This window comes from Mustela putorius, unplaced genomic scaffold, assembly GCF_011764305.1.
Source record: "Mustela putorius furo isolate JIRA1106 unplaced genomic scaffold, ASM1176430v1.1 tig00003867_pilon_pilon_pilon, whole genome shotgun sequence".
NCBI classification, from domain to species: domain Eukaryota; kingdom Metazoa; phylum Chordata; class Mammalia; order Carnivora; family Mustelidae; genus Mustela; species Mustela putorius.
Genome location: NW_025422019.1, coordinates 22,302,020 through 22,322,757, shown reverse-complemented (window position 1 = coordinate 22,322,757; position 20,738 = coordinate 22,302,020). Strand labels below are relative to the sequence as shown.

The 20,738-nt window shown below is 35.7% G+C and overlaps 1 protein-coding gene across 1 annotated transcript in view; it reads left to right on the top strand.

Annotated features, from left to right (window-relative positions):
* Positions 1-20,738, top strand: part of LRP1B (LDL receptor related protein 1B) — a 1,620,129-nt gene that overhangs the window by 1,151,474 nt on the left and 447,917 nt on the right. The gene's annotated exons all lie outside the window — the stretch shown is intronic.

Sequence of the window (20,738 nt, the reverse complement as noted above, 5' to 3'; positions counted from 1 at the left end):
TAACCAGTACGTTCCAGCATCTAGTGTATGTTTCCTCATATAAATATACATATAAATATTTTCAAACTTTTTATTTCATATTGGCAATCCATGCTATGCCTGCCATTCTGCTAGGCCAGTATTTGCCTATTCAGATTTTCCAAATTAGTTCAATCATATACTTGTACAAATATACATTTTCATTTCTTTGTTCTCTAAGTAAAGTTACCATACTTATTGATATTTTTCATACCAATTTGTAAATTCCAGAACATGCCAGCATGCCATTTTGGCTTGTGTGTGTGTCTGTGTGTGTGTGTGCATGTGCTTGTCTGTGTGTGTGTGTGCATGTGCTTGTGTGTGTGTGTGTGTGCGAGAGACAGAGAGAGAAACAATGCAACTGTAACTGTACTGATCATAGACTTCAGATATATTTGACTTTTATTGATTCAGTTTAAATCTATGAAGTTTAGATTATAACACTGTGGTCCTCCAGTTTTTCTAGGCTGACACAATTTAGATTTGGAGGTGCTTACACTATACCCACAATATATTAATTTATTAATTCATTTTCTGTGCTCCAAATTTTTTGATAGAAAGTTGAATATGCGTCCATAGGCCTTTAGAAGCTATAGTTTCAGAAGCAACTACAAGTAAACAAACATTGAAAATCAGTAGAATCTACAAGTTACTAGAGGACTAGAGAACAAAAATAATCTCTTTGGGGCAGAGTGCAAGATGCCACTGACCTGAGTTGAGGAAACGTAAAGCTCAATAGAAATCTATTAATTGATTGGGCTAGATAGGGGAGGAGAGGAGGAAGAAGGATAATTCTAGACCTGTGGTCTTCAACTTTGGTTTCCTGGAGTTCCCCGTTACGTGGTCACAGAGTCTAAGAGTTATTTTTATGATAATACTAGATAATTACCTTTTCCATGGTATTGACATTCTCATTAATGATGTAAAAGCAGTGGTGACTAAATTGCTGGCAACTGAGTAGTAATCAAGACAATGGCACCAGACCATCCTAGTAGTAACTGTATTTTTCACTGACGCTTAACAGCTGGGGAAAATAAATAAATAAATAAAAACAAAAACCAGTTTCACTTAAAGAACGTCCTTGAAGAGAGTAAAACATTTATATTTTATTGAATCTTGATCCTTCAGTACACATCTCTTTAATATTCCGTGTGATGAAATACACATAAGGCACTTTTGCTGCATTCTGAAGTGCAATGGTTGCCTGAAGAAAACCAAGTATTTGTGCTATTATTTGGGTTCATGCTTCTTTTATGGAACACCATGTTTTACCTGAAAGAATAAAGAACAGACTATGGTTATTCAGACCTAGGTATGAGGCAGACATTTTCTAAAGAATGAATACAATGAGTCTGTCACTACAAGGAAAATGACTTACAATATCTGCTGCAAATAATAGAAATCAAGCTTTCAAGTAAAAATTAGAATTCTGGAAGACTTGTATCAAGCACAGTAAGCTTGATAACTTCCCAATGCTTAAAGGCTTTTCTGATGAGATGGGTGGTGATATTACTGAAGTGATTGGGGGGGGGCATTATTGCTAAATGAAATGTGTCAACAGATATGCATAACTTAGGGAACCAATACTTTGCAAATGGCATGATAAAATCATGCGTGGGTAAATGATCCATTCAAAGTGTAGGATAGACCAATGAATTTTAATGTAATAGAGTATGAAAAGTTCACCATTGTGTTTCTGATTCTACACTGAAGCTAACCTTTAAGTAACTGCTGCTTCTTATGTGTTGGTATAGTGTGAAAGAATATCCAGAATTATCTGAAAAGTCTACTAAAACACTCCTCTTTCTTCCAACTTCATAGCTGTGTGAGGCTGGATTTTCTTCACATACTTCAATTAAAATATCATTACAGATAGGATGAAGAAGTAGATGTGTGAATCCTGCTGTCTCCTCTTTTCACTTAAAACAACACAGATAAGGGTTTCCCAGGTGGCTCTGTGGATTAAGCCTCTGCCTTCAGCTCAGGTCATGATCCCAGGGTCCAAAGATGGAGCCCTGCATCTCTGCTCAGCAGGGAGCCTGCTTCCCCCCCCCACCCACCGCCTGCCTCTCTACCTACTTGTGATCTCTCACTGTCAAATAAATAAGTGAAATATTAAAAAAAAAAACACAGATAATTTCTTAGAAGATACTGGTTATATTAATATGCAATCAATTCATTTTTATTTTAAGAGATTATTATATGGTTGGGGCACCTGGGTGGCTCAGTGGGTTAAGCCGCTGCCTTGGGCTCAGGTCATGATCTCAGGGTCCTGGGATCGAGGCCCGCATCGGGCTCTCTGCTTAGCAGGGAGCCTGTTTCCCTCTCTCTCTCTGCCTGCCTCTCCATCTACTTGTGATTTCTCTCTGTCAAATAAATAAATAAAATCTTTAAAAAAAAATAAATAAAAATAAAGCCTCTGCCTTCAGCTCAGGTCATGATCCCAGGGTCCTGGGATTGAGCCCTGCATCAGGCTCTCTGCTGAGCAGGGAGCCTGCTTTCTCCTCTCTCTCTCTGCCTGCTTCTCTGCCTCTTTGTGATCTCTGTCTGTCAAATAAATAAATAAAATCTTTAAAAAAAAGAAAGAGAGATTATTATATGGTTAAAACTACATTTTTAGTTTAAATTTCTAATATGGTAAATAGCTATAGGCACAACTCACACAAAATTTTTCTCAAGTCCTCAATGAGACTTTTTAAGAGAGTAAAAGTTTTCAAATTAAAAATTTCCAAACTACTCTTCTAGACTCAAGACTCAGAAAAATTTTGTACAAAGACATGAAAAAACACAGGGTAGACAAAGAGTCATATATCATTTGATATGATTAGAATGCAGGTTGTGTGGCCTGAATCAGTGTGAGATGAAGCTGGAATTCTAGGAAGGGTTTCAATAATAAAGGATTTGATCTGCCAAGATAAAAAGTGTTAAAAAAAAAAAGTTTTATTGAGATGTAGTGGTTTTTGTTGTTGTTTTTAAAGATTTTATTTATTTATTTGACAGACAGAGATCACAAGTAGGCAGAGGGGCGGGCAGAGAGAGAGGAAGGGAAGCAGGCTCCCTGCTGAGCAGAGAGCCCAATGCAGTGCTTGATGTGAGGCTCGATGCAGGGCTCGATCCAAGGACCCTGAGATCATGAACCTGAGCCGAAGGCAGAGGCTTTAACCCACTGAGCCACCCAGGCACCCCTGAGATGTAGTTTATATGCCATATAATTCACCCATTAAAAGTGTACATCTTAATAGTTTTTGGTATATTACATTATTAATTTTTTAAATCAGGAAATATATACAATGCATAAAATACAATACACATATAATAAATAAAATTAGCCATCTTAACATTTTAATTATACAACGCAGTGACATTAATTATGTTCATGATATTATGCAACCATCACAACTACTTCAAAATATTTTTATCACTTCAAATGAAACTCTATTTAAGCAATTATTCTCCATCTACCCTCCCCACAACCCCTCATAACCTTTGATGTGCTTTCTTTTTCTATAAATTTGCCTATTTAAGATATTGCATGTGAGTGGAACCATGCAATATTTGACCTTTTGTGTGTGGCTTATTTCACTTAGCATAATATTTTCCAAAGTTCATGCATGCTGTAGCACATATCAGAATTCATTCCCTCCTCCCCCCGCTGCCAAAAGAAAGTTCATTCCCCCTTAGTAAGATTCTATTGTATGTGTATACCACATTTTGTTTATCCATTCATCTGTTTATGGACAATTGGTTTCTTTCTACTTTTTGATTATTGTGACTGTTGTAAAAGTGCTGCAATGAACATTGGTGTACTAATATCCAAGATAAGTAGTTTTGGTTGTATTTAATAGATAAAGGGAAATCACCACTGTTAAAAGATACACATACACTAGGCCTTTTGTTTTATAATGATCACTCTGCCTATGTTATGTTCAGTGAAGTTTAAAGGTCACGTCTGAAGGCAGAGGTGACTTAAGGGGTTGTTTCCTTATTACAGATCCTGTTTCCACAGTGATAAATTAAACTGAAAGCATATGAATTAAAGTATATATACAACCAAACCATTCTAATCCTCTCCACTAAAATCAAAGCAATTAAAATGAGTAACACTTCAGTGGGTGTATGTGTTAACTCACATGGAAGAAGTGACATATGATAGCTGGAGGTTGGGAATCAGTCAAGTTTGGACTGAAATCCCACTTTGCTATTTATTTCCTGTGTGATACTGTCAATTTCCTCACCTACAAAGTGAGAAACACACTCAATTTTTTTTTGCCAAGATTTTATGAGAAACAGTATGCAAAGAAGATAAAAACAAGCATAATTTTATTTAATTTAAAACTTTATATTACTGTATTTGTGACACATTTGTGGATTATTTAGGATAATTATCCCCTAAATTATTTTTAGAATATGTGTTAGAGTTGTTAAACAATCAGAAATAATTATAATAATTATAGATGTGGTAGTGTATTAAGGTCTGACTAGAATTTAAAAATTAATTAAGATTAGTTTACATTGATAATTTACATAAACTTTTCTAAATACTCTCCTTATGCCACCTTATCCCTCCAAGAAGTTGCTAATTTGTTTAACCACTGTAATCTTCTCTTGAAGTTTTGTGGGAGAATTTATAGTTTGCTTTGCCAGACCAAAAAACAAAAACAAAAGAACAAAGTAAAGCAGTCCCCGCCCACCCCCAAAATGAGTTACTGGCATGCAAATAACTTCAATAAGACATAAAATTCATTTATGTCTTGGTATTCCATTTTAATAAATCTGGTATAATGCATTTCATCTCGTTACATATTTTACCACTTACAACCAATTAATCCATGGAAATGTGATTAAGTCTTTAAAGATGCCAAGGAGATACCATAGAGCTACAGCTGCAGTATAAGAGGGGGTGAGGAGCCCAGGCTGAGGGTGCTAACCCTTCTCAGTTGCTGCTCTTTCTCTCTGTGGAGTGAGCGGGTCTCAGAACTCTGGCCCAGCCCTCTTGTGGGTAGTTACTACAAGGAGGGCAGGACCTGAGGCACTGCCTGGTCTGGTTACTGCTCAGTCTGTCTGCTGGTGGCCAGGGCTGAGGACACCTAAATGAGTCCATTACTGTTTTGACTGCTGGGCAGAAAGGGCATGGCTGGGCCACGTGTCTGGTCCTGTTGTAACTTAGCTGCTGTGCAGGGAAGGCAGGGCTCAGGCTCTTCACCCTGTCCTCGCATCTTGTCTCCTTAGCTGTGGAAAGAGGGCAGAATTCAAGACTCTCATCCCTCCCAGTTGTGTCTTGGTGTCCGCATGGGTTTAATTGGTATGGGAGCTTGCCCAGGCTGGTTATACCATGGGGTGGGCAGAACATGCCCTATAGTACAAGCAGGCTAGAGGGAGAGCACCAGAAATGGTGCTTATTGGTTCTGTCGCCAGCAAATTAGGAGGAAATTTAAGAGTGGTATCTGTCAGGGCTTCTGTCCCTGGATAAAGACTTCAGGTTCCCATCTTTCCAGCTGCTACTTTCAAATTTGTAAGTGGGTCTTTCTCACTTATGAGCTAGGAAATTTTCGTCTGTTACTTTTGCCCAGGATCTTAGGGTGAGTAGGTTTTTTTGCAGCCACTTTAAGAATTGAATCTCCATTCCCTATAATTCTTTGATTCTCCTGATCTTAATCCCTATTGATTTTTAAAACCAGACATTTGGGGTGGGAAGCACCTTTCTGATGATAGTCCCCAGAGTCAGAGATCCTGATGAAGGACATAATTTCTTCATGCCTTGGGGGAGTGTTCTGTATTTTGGGAATCACCATTGTGATTGTGAGGTCACTACTGCTGCGTTAGGGTCCTAGGGAGGTGGTGTCTCTGCCTCTCTTACTCTTCTCAATGCATTTTGCGTGCGTGTGTGTGTGTGAGTGTGTTTGTGTGTAGGTGCTGTTCATCTAGTTCTCAGGTCCTATTCAGAGAAAAATGATTTCATATATAGTTGTGAATTTGTTGTGTTCCTGGGGGAAGTAAGTTCAGAGTTTTCTTATACTACCATCTTGAACCCTTTTCCTTCATAATGCTTTTACATTTTTTTTTCCCCAAGACTAGTGGTGGCAGTATGCCTTTTTTAAAAATGATATTGTACTGGAAATATCTTTTTCTTTTCCTTTAAATGGGCTAGTTCCATATCCTTTTATGAGTGCCCTCAAATTCATTTGATTATGTTAATTTTTTCTGTGTGTAATTTTAAAGGTAAAAATGTCACCTTTAAAGTGTATTATTTTAATTTGCTTGGTACATGTCATAAATACATTCTCAATATGTGAGAATCTTAGCTACTCATTTTTTTCAGATTTTATAAAATAAAGAAATACTTTCAGACATATTTCTTAGCTAACACAATTTTCAAATTACCTATTTAGATAATTGCAAATATTGGAAAGAGGAAAAGGAGCGTGCTTTATTATGCATTGAAATTACTAAGATTGAAAAAAAGGTAAGAATAAAAGATGAGCATTGTGCATAGGGAGTCAGCAAGTAGTAAGTCAAGGGATAATGTTTATACTGCAATGGAAGGCACAGGATAACATCATCATCAAATTACGGAAAGCAGAATCTGGAGTGAGAAATGATTAGTGCAGAGGGAAAGAGAACATGGGATTTCCTCCTCATTAAGTTGTAGTCTGTGTGTTCAGTATGTCTTCTATGAATTCATAGTTTCTTAAAATATTGGAGTCTTTCCAGGAAGATGGCCTGTGTCAAGTTGGAAAGGAAATAATTTTTCCTATAACCTTTTGGGTTTGGGTTAATGAAATATGAATTAAACTGATAGAAGAGCTAATCAGAAAAAGCTCACAAAAAGTTTAATATTAATATTTTTCTGTATATGGAGGCCTTCATAGAAAAGAAGTGATAGACCATTTTAACAGAGGCTGATCAACTGCAGAGAACTAGCTAAACAAAAATAAAAAGAAACAAACAAACAAGAGTTTGGATTTCTAGAGGAAGTAAATTGTGTGGAGAGAGGTACATGGGAAAACTAATGGAAGATAATCGTTGTTCAGTAAGATGTTGCTTATGTAGACACATTTTAGTGCTATCTCCAACTCCAGTGATAATGATTGCTCTTCTCTCCTGATCAGAGAGGGGACAACTTCACAAAGAAAATGTATGTCCTATTGTTAAGTAGATAGGGACTATCTCTACTAGTATCTATCTCTACTATCTCTACTAGTAGAGAGGATTTTCTGCATCTGCTATTACAGCTTACAATAATCCTTATGTCATAGTAGCTTATTTTCGGGTGGTACATTCTGATCCCCTTCATAGGCATGATTGTCTTAAAGTCTCTTAACCTATAATACCAATCAAGACCAGATCCCTCCAGGGCACTAACATACCTGAACAAGAGATATTGAAACCACAGGTAGAAGTCACTTAATATGAGGAGCAGAAAAATTCATGAGGAACAGTACGTTAGAGAAAGAAAATATAAAGAATCCTGAGTCATCTGTAGAACATTCTACTGAAGTTCTGTAGAGTCAATATGAGGTGTAATTCAGGTCTTGGAGGCAAAACTGACATGGAGAACTCAGGAATGTTCAGTGATCAGTATTAGGATTAGTCATAGACTCAGAGCTTCCCATTTCCTCATAGATTCAGAGCTTCGCATTTCCTCATGAATGTGTCAGAACAGCTGACAGTAATAGAGAGTAGAAGGCAATGTGGTCAAGTACTAACTTTTCTATGTTGAGAATTAGTCTTAAGACAGGAGGCTGAAAAGTTTCCTGTGAAGGTACTCGGGCTCAGGGCACTGCCCTAGTAGATCACATTAGATGGTCGGACAAGGATTCTGTTTGCAGAATCAGAAACTGCTGGATCATGTCAATGTGGCAGAGAATTGGGGCCTTTGCTTATTATTAAACTTGAACTTTGAAACCTATGGTGGCCTCTAAAGTTGTTATAGTTTATGAGTCTGATTAGGAATGGAGGAAAGGAATGAGAAGACACTGTCAAGCTAATGCATCTACCATAGCATGGAGCACCCACAAAGATACTAGGTGGACTTCAGAAATGGATAGTCATTCACATATAAATCAACATCCCGGTATTGGATCACTACCAAGTTAAGTCTTAGCAGGTGTGTGAGGGTGGGAATAGAGAGATTATTAGATTATTAGATATAGGAGTAGATATAGATTATTAGTAGAGAGGCTAATAATCCCTGATGAGAATTATTTCTGTATGATACATCAGTTTAAATGTAATTACATGTATTTCTTTTTTAACCTTTAGTCTAGGAGTTGAGAGATTGGTGCATATCAACTAGTTTTGATTGCATAACAAACTATCCCAGAATTCAGTGTCTTAAAACTATAACCACTTATTTATCCCATTCTTCTATGGGTTAGCTGGTGGTTCTTCTGATCCGTGTCAGTTCTTCAGATCTCTGGCCAGCTTCGGATCAGATGGCAGCTGGATGATCTAGGATGGCCTCCATTATGTATCTGGCAGTTGGTATGCTGTATTCTGGGTTACTGGACATGAGTCTTTCATTCAACAGACTAGTTTGGGATGGTCACATGGTTCTCAGAATTGAGAATAGGCAAACATTTTATAAGCCATATGTACTAATGTATTACTGGTTAAGGAAAATCACATGGCCAAATCCAGATTCAGGGAATGGAGGAATAGACTCCCACTGATGGGTTGAACTACTAAGGGGCTGCACACATAAACCAAGGGGAGAATTTGCGACTTCTATAATCAACACAGTATGTAAGCGATCATTAGCCTATCTCTAGAAGCTCCTAATTGATACAGTGAAATTTGGCTTGGCTTTTTAAAACTCTTTTTTGTCTTATTTGTTACATAGCATTTCTGACAACCAATTATAGACTATGACAATAATATCTGGCTTTATACATGAACTAGAAATCAATCTGTCTTTGGTGGTAAAGAAATAAAATGAAACAGAAAAAGATTATCTAGTGGGGAAAAGATATAATAAAACTATGGGTTAGTAGATTTAATGATATTTAATTGATTCTGTCAACTTCAAGAGTATAAAGTTTTTTAGATTTAACTCAAATAATGCTGAATTTTTCTTACAAGTCCCTTGTGACTAGTTGCTATTAAGCCGCTTTAATTGCCCCACATCTCTGTGTAAGCAATGTGACTGAAAACTTTATTTTTTTTTTTTGTACTTCTGACTTGAATGAGAAAGTTGTAAATGGTAACTAAGGGGAAAAAAATCTGTGACATAGTGTTAGAAGAGACTTTTTTATAGGAATCAATAAAAGAAAGTATACATATCAAAACTTTTTTTTTTCCTTTTGAGAGATTTATGGCATGAATTCAGCAAATGAAATCAATGTACTGTGATTTATGAATAAGTCTTTGAAGGGGTGATGATGAATTCAAAATTCCTAGGAAAGCAGTAGAGTACCTGCAGAAATAGGCAAGGGGACAAGTGAATCCAGGGTTCCTCTTCGAAGATGGTTATAACTTGTAGGAGTGAAGTAATTGTTTGAAAGGGAAGACATTTCTATTCCATGTACCCATTAAAATGTACTCTGTTTTTGTGGGGTTGGCTTTTTTGTTTGTTTGTTTTTTGTTTTTTTTGGCTTGTAATACAAAAATAAGCAAAGTTTGCCAGAAATCAACTATTAGGTGCATATTCATCTTGCTATTCTCAGCTTTTTAGTATAGCATATCTGGTTAAAAATGTTTTGAGAGAGAATGTTATAAGAAGTTATGCTAAAACAAACCATTACGTGAATCTGTTTCTTAGAGAAGAAATTCATGAACAGATTTTTTTTCTTAATTGAATTTTAATTATGTAACTTTAAAAATGACATAAGTAAAATACATAAATAGCACAATTTTTTGTACTTAGCCTTATTTGCAACACCTCCAACAACATAGTGTATGGCTTAGATTATCACTCTTGCAGAATAGCAGACTCAATCAAACATCACGTCATATTCAAATGAATGTTGCTGTTGCAAACCTCATTAACTTTTTAGGATTTCTACCCAGTAGAATTTTCAATGTGTAGTTCTATGTTTTACTGACATGTTGATAAAGCTAAGTGTTAACCAATACTCTCCTCCAACCACGTACCACAGTTCCTTTCCATTTCCGTAAGTAATTTACACCCAATTGTCTTTCTTCCTTTGCTTTCCACTTAGACAGTGTTTCTTGACAACCACAGCATTTTTACTTATGCCTTAGCACACTTAACAATCTTCCCATAATTTTTGATAACATTCTTGACTCTTGTTCTCTGTTTTCACTTTCTGTTGTAGCTTGACGATAGCCTGGGTCTGATGGCTTCTGGGATTTAGTGTTTCTTCTCTCTCAGTACAATCTGATTACACTGCATCTGGCCTATTCTAACATATCTGTGAGCCTGCTCTTCTGTCTTTACCTGCATTATAATTATTGTACACTTTCCATTTCACTCTTTTATTAGTTCTCTAACTACTAACCACACTCATTTTCTTTTTTCCCCAAATCTGGACCAAGAGATAAGCCATGTAATGGTGTCCCTATCACTTTCTTCAAAGATCAAATGCTGTTCCCTATGTTTTCCGTTTCTGACTGTAGAAGAGCAACTCCTGAAAAAACTTTCTCCCCACTGATGGGCATATTTTCCCTTTTAGGGAGTTCAATGATTGTGATGGTTGTGATGATTCATTCATCATTCATTCATTGAGACATTCATTATTTAGTATTACTCTAAGTCCAGATTTCCTGATTTATCTCCTCACTAGCGGAAAGTGTGAAATCTCTAGACATTTACTGAAAATTCCCTTTAATATTCTTGATGTCAACTCATAATTTAACATGCCAACGTCATTTTCCTACCTAAAAATCAGAACCTCTCCTATTTCTCTTGTTAGTAAAATTATTACCTTTTTTATAACCAATTAGAATCAAACCTCACAATTATTAACTCCCTCTATTCCTGTACCTCTGAGCTATTTATTCACCAAATATTTTTTCTTATCCACTGTCACTATTATGGACATCTTTTTGTTCTTTCATTACTGAATATTGATGGTCTTCTACTTGCTTTCTCTTTTTCTGTCTTGATTTTCTAGGAATTTCTGCATATCATAGACAACAGTGCTTTCATTGTGGTCCTCCTTAAAATATTAACTCCCTGTTTTCTGCATCACAAAGTGTAATCCATTACCTCCCCTCCAGGTATCTTTTTTTTTTTTTTAAGATTTTATTTATTTGACAGACAGAGATCACAAGTAGGCAGAGAGGCAGGCAGAGAGAGAGGAGGAAGCAGGCTCCCTGCTGAGCAGAGAGCCAGATGCTGGATCCCAGGACCCTGAGATCATGACCTGAGCTGAAGACAGAGCCTTTAACTCACTGAGTCACCCAGGTGCCCCTCCAGGTATCATCTTAACCTACATAATCCATCTCACCAGAAATTTCTCTTCTATATCAAATTTGCCCTTTGTTCCTGTTTTGCTCATACCATTTTTGTCTCATGAACATATCATATTCTTTTTAAAAAAATTTTTGGTGATGTACTGGTTTTTATTATGGCAGAATTCACATAACATGCAATTGATCACTTCAACTATTTTCTTTATTAACATATAATGTGTTATTGGTTTCAGAGGTAGAGGTCAGTGATTCATCAGTCTTATATAATACCCAGTGCTCATTACATCACATCCCTTAATGTCCTTCACCCAGTTGCCCCATCCCACTACTCACTCCCCTCCGGCAATCTTCAGTTTTTTTCCCTATGATTAAAAATCTCCTGTGGTTTCTCTCCCTCTCTGGTTTCATCTTGTTATATTTTTTTCCTTATTCTTTCTTCAAACCCTGCATCTTTACTCATGTTGTTAAATTAGAATGGGAGAGATTTTATAGACTTTCAAATGGTCTCTATTTTAGGAGATCTTTATAATTCAACTCAAATCCCTCCATGCAATTAAGGAATTTGGATTTTTTCCCCCCTAGAACTGCAGCCCATAGTGGCCTCCTTCCTTTGAAAAACATTTAGGACTTGTCATGTGTCCTTCATATCCTTATCACCTACTTAGTTTTTACCCTATGCCTTTCCTTTGTTTCATTTTTGTCTATAGGTTTCACCTCCCCCTCAAAATTTCAAGTTCCCCTAGGAAGGGTCTATTGCATATAATATCTATATCCCTTATAATCTATAATTGCTTGGTAGATAATAAAAATAACTAGCCTTCTTAGGAATTAGTTATGTTAGTTGTATAATTAGGTTGTTAGGATTTGTCTTAAAGCTTCATTTGCAGAATAAAGGGGATTCTTTGGCCTCAGTTGCTTGCTTGGTTGGATTCTGATTAGCAGGGGGAGGGAGACTGGAGACTGCAGTTTTGATGAGAAAGTAAAAGAGGCTGCGTGGAATACTGGTTAAAAGCAGAGGTTCTAGAGCCAGAACATCTAGCTGGATCCAGCCTTAGCCCCTTCCTTGCTTTTTACCACTCACAAGTTGTGTCTTTGTATAATTATTTGTCTCTTCATGCCTCAGTTTTCTCTTTTAGAAATAGGGATAATGTTAGTATCGGTCTCAGAGGGTTAATGAAATTCAGTGAGTTAATACATGTTGGTTAGAACAGCACCTAGTATTTAGTCAGCACTCAATTAGCATAAACCATTATGAGTGTTTGCCTTCATTCTTCTTAACTGATTCATTTTTTTTTAAAGCTTCATTCTATAATAAATTAGTGGAATCTAGCCAGCATGCAAAATGGCCATGATAGTATACAAAGATTTCAAAGAACAGAAATTTCTCCCTTCAAAGTCTCAAATACTATTAATGAAGAAAGTAGAAGGTCCCTGAGGAGAAGGACCTCCATGGGTGAAAAGGATGTCGGGCTCCATAGTTCTTCCAATACCTTGTGTCGTTTATTGGGCTTTATACACTTGACTGTTATATGTTCTCGACCTCGTCAGAATTCTTAGAATTATGTGACAGAAGGTACTTGTGCTATAGAGTATACTTATGTGAGTAGCCAAAGTACTACTTTTGGGGGTGGAGATGAAAAAAAACCAAAACCAATAGGAAGTGATATATTCAAGATGACAGAATGAATTTCTATTGTTAGAGGCATTTGATTTTCCAAAGATTCAAATACTTTTCTGTCTTCCACCCTTTGCAACTTGAGGCTGCTGGTAACTTCTGTTTGGTGGAGTACCAAGACTAATCAAACCTGAAAAAAAAAGAAATAAACAAGAATGTTGGTAAATATAAAGAATGCCTGTATTGTATAGTAAAGCATATTTTTCTAAGTTCCTTTTGTCTTTTCCATTTTGAACCTGCAGGATAATGTTGCTTAGAAACCTATATGTGTAAAGTGACTGCTGAGAACAGAATCTATAATTAATCCATGAAAGTCTGCAATGGCAAAACCTTTGTGGAGTGTAAAGTTCTATGTTTTTGCTATATTCACAAACCCTGGGATTTGAATTCTGACCCTAGGCATAGGGTCAGAATTGACAAGGCAGGTCATCTGATAGTAACCTGCATGCTTGGGAGGACAGGGGTACTTAAGTCTGGAACAGCTGGATCTGTAAAAGTGCCTGTTGTACCTATTAGTTTTATGGATAATAAGGAAAAATGAGATTAATTTAATCCACATTTGAAAGACATCTACAATAACCTTCCTACTCTGCCAGTGTTAAGTAGAAAACAGAGTTCAGTGAGAAAATGAACATTTGTTTCAGAATTAATAAAAAAAAAAAGCATAATTTCTCAAGTAATTTTTCACCAGGATGGCAGGAACCATGTATTTTTACAAAGAAGTTGAATTTGATAATTGATTAAATACCTCTCACATAACATTAGACACCTATTTAAAACTTATTTTGTTAATTCTATAACATTTTCCTCACCCTGTGATTTACCTGCACTGCCATTTTTAAATTTACTCACAGTGCAAGGGAGCAAATTGGAAAGTAACAAAATTTCAGATTGATATCTATATTAGCACATTATATAGCACAGTCTGTTATTCTGAAGAGGTATTAATGCCAAATGGGTTATTTAAGCTATTGGAAGTATGAAGCAATGCATAAGTTTTCTACATACTATTAGGCAGGGCTTTCTTTCCATATAATTTCATATTATATAATTTCATATGAACTACACAGACTCAGAGATAAGGGAGGATAAATCTTTATTTTCTGAAATGTATATCCAAATTAAACCATTCTATTCAATTTGCTAATTGTCAACTCTGCTAGATACATTTGAATGTTCTGTTTCCTTACCTGTTTTTCATGTGGTTAACTTGTATTCACATTTATTTTTCAGTTTAACTTTTCCTCAATACCCACATGATACACACACACACACACACACACACACACGGTCATCTCAGTCTAGATATAAGCATGTCTTTCACAGTTTCCACAATATGCAACTGACCTCATTATAATACTATTATTTTCTTTTTATTAAAATAGCTCCTCTGTTGTATTAGAGCAAACACTGTACCTTGCACGGGAGTATATCTCTACTCCAGACTCCTGTAGGCCCTCAGGACACTGTGTTGACTGTTACCGCAAATGCCTTTTGGGGCATGCTGACACTGGCTATAGAGTGCTAGGACTTAGTAAGCAATCAGTGAATATTCACCGAAGAAAGGAGTCATGCTCTCTGAAAATCAAGATTCTTACTCTCATAGAATTAACAAGGTAGGGTAAATTTTATCAGTAGAAATAACAAGTTAATATGAAACAAAGTGGTACAAGTCTAAACAGAATGTTTATGGGCACTCAGAGTAAAATGAAATATCTGCCAGTTAGAATGATAAAAGGGACTTTGTGGAGTAGATGGTCTATATTGACAGTTTTGTTGCATTATAACTCTGACCAGTAACCAAAGGGTAAATCAATGACTTTTGCTTATGCGTAAGGTTATTAATATTTTATGAGAATAATATTAAGACAACAAACATTTATCTTACTTTAAAATCATCCAGTGACAGATGGTTTCTTTCTTTCTTTTTTTTTTTTTAAAGATTTTATTTATTTATTTGACAGACAGAGATCACAAGTAGGCAGAGAGAGAGGGGGAAGCAGGCTCCCCGCTGAGCAGGGAGCCCCATGCAGGACTCGATCCCAGGACCCCAAGATCATGACCTGAGCTGAAGGCAGAGGCTTAACCACTGAGCCACCCAGGTGCCCCGACAGATGGTTTCTTAAAGTAAAAGTAGCTTAATATGGCTTACAATTATGTCCACCTGTGCCATTCTTATTTTCCTTTTGTAAAACATTTCTCAGACATAGTGCATGAATTGAATCTATACAACTGTTTACCTTACTTGGTGAGTACACAGTAAGTTCTCCTTTTTTCTTTATTATTGAGGTCCCTGCGAAAGTGGTTAGTTTGGTAGTAAACCTGGAAATGAATTTAGTGTCCGGATTTGAACCATCCTAACAAAAGATGAGCTTTGCCTAAACTTAATATTTTCTTATCTTCAACTGAGACTGAATCACAGTCAGTTTTCAAGTAGTATAATACTTTTGCACAAGACAATATTGCAATCTGAAATTACTACCTCCCTATAGACTATAATGTTAAATTATCATTTTTATTCTTGCCTTATTTAATTCAATTTGTCAAATATTCTTTTAGTGCCTACCAAGAACAGAGTCTGCTTAGTCTCATTTGAAATGAAATATTAAAGGTTCTATCATTTCATAAGTAATAGATTTTTTTTTTTACTTACACTCTACTCTTTACCACAGGACTTTACATCAGTTTTAGAAATCCATGGAAATCATATTTATTTCTTCACAGAAAATACTAGAGGGCTTTATTTTACTGACACGAAATACCCTTTATTAACATGAGCTGTTACTCTTTTTAATTTAGGTGTGAATAACTTAATAGATGATGTTTAATTATTAATTTTATCTTTTGCTTTAATTTTATTTCATTTGTTCCAAAGACATTTATTACACATTTAATATATGCTAAGTACTTTATGGGAACATGTAATTCTATGTTTCTTCAGCACTCTTCATTTTGAAAACCAGAAATAATACAAATTATATATAATAATCCTGGAAAAAATTGTTGGCAGTGAAGCATAAGCCATAAACAAAATGTATCTTTTCTTTAGTAACCATCATGAACAACGTAACATTTTGATGAAGAATGCTGGAATGTTGATAGAGCGATTTTGTAGGGTCATATTTTCTCATGACTTATGCCCCAGGTAGCTTAGCTTTATACATGTATTTAATGCAGCAAACCATTTCATTCAGTGTTGCCATTTAAGTTCCATAAAAGCAATAGTGGCATTTGTATGACTGGGAATTTTAATATTTTCTGTTAAAGAGTGCAAATCATATTTAAAGGTTCAAATGTGATCTTCAAATATTTCCTTACTCATTGAAATCACAAAATCAGGCTTAGGTTTTTAGAGATTTGTCTTATTCATTTTGGTGATCCAGACATGGGGTCATATTCAGTTTTCATAATCATTTTATTCACTGACACCTAAAGATATTTGGTAAGGTATTATTCTGTTAAGATTAAAAGCATGGACTTTCAGGACACATGGGTGGCTCAGTCGGTTAAGTGTCTGACTTCAGCTCAGGTCATGATTTTGGGGTCCTGGGATCAGCCCTGGGTCTGGCTCCACACTCAATGGGGAGTCTGCTTGTCCCTCACCCTCTACCTCTGCCCCTTCCCCCACTTCATGCACAAGCTTGTGCTCTCTCTCTCTCTCTCAAATAAATAAATAAAATATCTTTAAAAAGAAAAAAAAAATCATGGGCTTTCAAATAAGTGACACTTGGATTCAAGTCCAGATTCTGTCTGCCATTATAATATAGTCAGTTTAAACCTTAACTGAAAATTAGGGAAAATATTAGCATCACCTAGCAGCTTGTATGAGGATTCATGAAAACAATAACAATAGAGTGCTTACCACACAGTGTCTGGTTCAAACTATTCCTGCCAAAAACCAGCAATTTTTTTTTTTCCTTAATTGTAAGGGTGAATCTTTGATTGTAAAGTGAATCTTAACTCTTAACTCAGTCTGAAGCAACCCCTGGAGAAAGTTTAGTGCTGCTTTGACAAAGTCACAATGTGGAAATGTTGCTGACTTAATTTTTTTTCCTTTATTCCCAAAACACTAAATGTGCTAATTACTTTTAACTTTATTCTCTTATTAGTAAAGAAAAATGAATATCAGTGCATCAAATCTCATCATTATTAGTTCATTTTTATTCCAAAATGCTGAAGATGCTGAAGAAAATGATAGCCCCAAACGTGCTCTTTAAGTAACTCTACTCAGGTTCTTACCAGACTGATGAACAAAACTTTAAGATTCTTTTAATGATGTTTGTTATATCCCCACTACCCCTCAAATCATAGTTTGAAACCTTAACCTCTAGTACCTCAAAATGCAACCATATTTTAGACTATATGTAAAGAGGTAACTGAGGTAAAATAAGATCATATGGGTGGACCCTAATCCAGTATGACTCATTCTTACAAGGGGAGATTAGGACATAGACACCTACACCATCTGAGGAACAACCATGTGAGGATGCAGTGAGAATTCAGCCATTTTCAAACCAAGGAGAGAGGCCTTAGGAAAAACCCAAACCTGCTGACACTGTAATCTTGAACTTCTATCCTCTAGAACTATGAGAAAATAAATTTCTGTTGTTTAAACCACCCAGTCTATGATGTAATGTTATGGAAGTTCTGAAAAACTAAAAGAATATTCAAAGGTGGGTACAACTGAATAACCAGTGAATTTTTTTTAGGGGGACAATACGTAGGTAGAGTTAGAGCTAGTTATATGTAGAATACTTCCTTTTGCTTCCTTAAGGGAAAATAAAAATTGAACGTAGTGTCCAGTCTTAAGTGTTAATGTATTCTGAGGTTTTAAAAGCATTAAGACCTATGATTATTTTGAAAGCCTCATTGGCAAGAAGTGAACACTACAACCTAAATAAGGAATTTAGTAACACTAATATTTCTGATAAATACCTATTAAAATTCCACAAAATTTTATTAGTTTCCTATTCCAAAAGACTGATGTTTTATGAGCAAACACACACGGAAACACACATACCTACACACGTAATACCATAGTTTTCTTCACATCATCTTAAAACTCTTTCTATTCCTGTCTCCACCATTCTCTGTAAATGTCTTTTATCCTTATCTTATAAGCAAAAGTAGAGGGATAAATTTCCTCAATTTCCCTCATTTCCACTTAATGATTTGGTCAGGTTCATCCAAGTGTGGTAAGTAAGGATCTGGACTCTCAAATGATTCCTTGGGTTCAGATCATGGCTCTGCTTCTTAGTAATTGTCACTGCAAAATAAGGATTATAGTGGTATCTGCAACAACGTAGCAAGTACTTTGAACTGTTTGTGTGTATATGAGTGTACATAAATATGTATGTTTTCCAAATAGTGGTTATTATTATCTTTATTATTATTTACTATTATTTATTATTCACTTTATTATTTGTCCATTTTTAATCTTCTACTTTTTTAATTGTAGAAGTTGGCCTTTTAAATGTAAGACTTATACCTATGCTGTCTGAACTCATTGCGCCCTTGTCCCCACGATTTCCCACTCTTCTACATGTTTCATTTCTCTCTGCCCAGTAGTTCTACTTTCAAACCAAAATTCACGCTCAGTTTTCCTTCACACTAAAAATAAAACCATAAGCAAACCTGTCTCCTTCCCTGTTTTCCACTACCCTCTCTTCATTTCATTTCATTATATATATTTTTTAAATGAGTAATCTGTATCCACTGACTAATCCTCTTCCATGCTTTAACTGTTGCTGACTGTCATGCACTTCCTCATAACTCTGATATCAGACACCATTGATGACCTGCTCCTTGACAAAGCCAGTGAACTCATTTCATTTGAAATTGTTGACCACTCTTTACTTCTGACAACCCATTTCTCCCTTGAGTCCCATGACACTCTGTTATCTGTTTCACCTGGTTTGTTTAGTTCTCAGACTACACTTTTTTTTTGAAACATCTTTGCTAGATCTCTATAAGGCTATGTTTCTTCCCTAAGTAGTGGCAGTGTTTGTTGTACCTATGACTGTTTGGTATTCACACAAATGAATTGCAATGATGGTCCATTTGTTTTTGGTGCATTGACATTTTGAGTTAAAAACATGCTTTGGAAAAAAAAAAAAAGCAAGTTAACTATTGTTTGCTGTAACCCTACTGTTTGGGATAGTGTTTGGTGCATAGTGTTATACCAAAAAAAGCAATCTATGTGAGCATATCTATGTGAAATAGATATCACAATAGATTTACATAGATTTCAATAGATTTCACATAGATTTCACAATCTATGTGAAAAGCAATCTATGTGAGCAAAGAGGAATGTCCTATAAGGTAATAAATAAATGTCTTATAAGGTAATAAATAAAAAAAAATTAGTACATGAAAACAATCTATGTGAGCAAAGAGGAAATGTCCATAAGTTAGCCATTATCTAACTTATGGCTCTTTGGGACCACAAGTTAGATAAATAAAAATTACCTGCTTTTTAAAAAAGAGTATTAACTAGGGGCACCTGGATGGCTCAGTCTATTAAATGTCTGACTTCAGCTCAGGTTGTGATTGATCTCAGGGTCTTGGGATTAAACCCCATGTCTGGCTCCCTGCTCACTGGGGAGTCTGCTTGTCCCTTTCCCTCTGCTTCTCCCCACGCTAATGCTCTTTCTCCCCCCACTTCAATTTCTCTTAAAAAAAAAAAAAAGTTTTAACTAAAACTATTTTTTTAATTCAAATCTTGTATACCTCAGACTAAATTTCTTCACTTTTCTCAATCTTAAATGATACCTATTTAATTTCAAAAAGCCAAAATTGTAATGAAAACAGCAAATTTACATTTGGGGCAGTAAGGGTCAAACTGTCCACTTCTGTGTCCATGCGTACCTTGCAATCTGGTGGAAGAGTCTGTTGAAAAACAACACAGTTGATGCTTGAACAACATAGGTAAGAACTGCAGAGATTCACTTATACATAGAATTTTTAAAATAAATGCAGTATTATAAATGTACTTTCTCTTCCTTTTGATTTCTTTTATAATATTTTGCTCTAGTATCTTTATTGCAAGAATACCAGAATATAATATATAGAACATACAAAAATGTTAATCAATTGCTTATAATTATGATAAGGCTTTTCATCAATAGAAGGCTATTAGTTTTTAAGTTTTGGGGGAGTCAAAAGTTATATGCAGATTTTTGACTCTGCAGGGGGTTGATATCCCTAATTTTCCCCTTGTTCAATGGCCCACTGTAAATGATAATTAAGGGAATGACTTTTAAAAGTCTCCTAAATCACAGAGTTTAAAAATAAACTTTGAAAACCTTTTAAAGTAAATCTTTCAAAATCAGTGGTCAGATTTTGACAGTAGGATTATCTAAGAAGTGCTTCTCATTTTTAAAACACCTGTTTTGTTGTTTTGTTTTGTTTTTTAAGATTTTATTTATTTGTTGCAGAGAGAAACATCATAACAGAGAGAAAAATCACAAGTAAGCAGAGAGGCAGGCAAAGAGAGGGGGAAGCAGGCTCCCCGCTGAGCAGAGAGCCCAATGTGGGCCTCCATTCTAGGAACCTGAGATCATGACCTGAGCAAAAGTCAGAGGCTTAACCCACTGAGCCACCCAGGTGCCCCTAAAAAACTTGTTTTTGATACCAGTAGATTGGAGGTATTTTTCTTACTAGTAGCAAG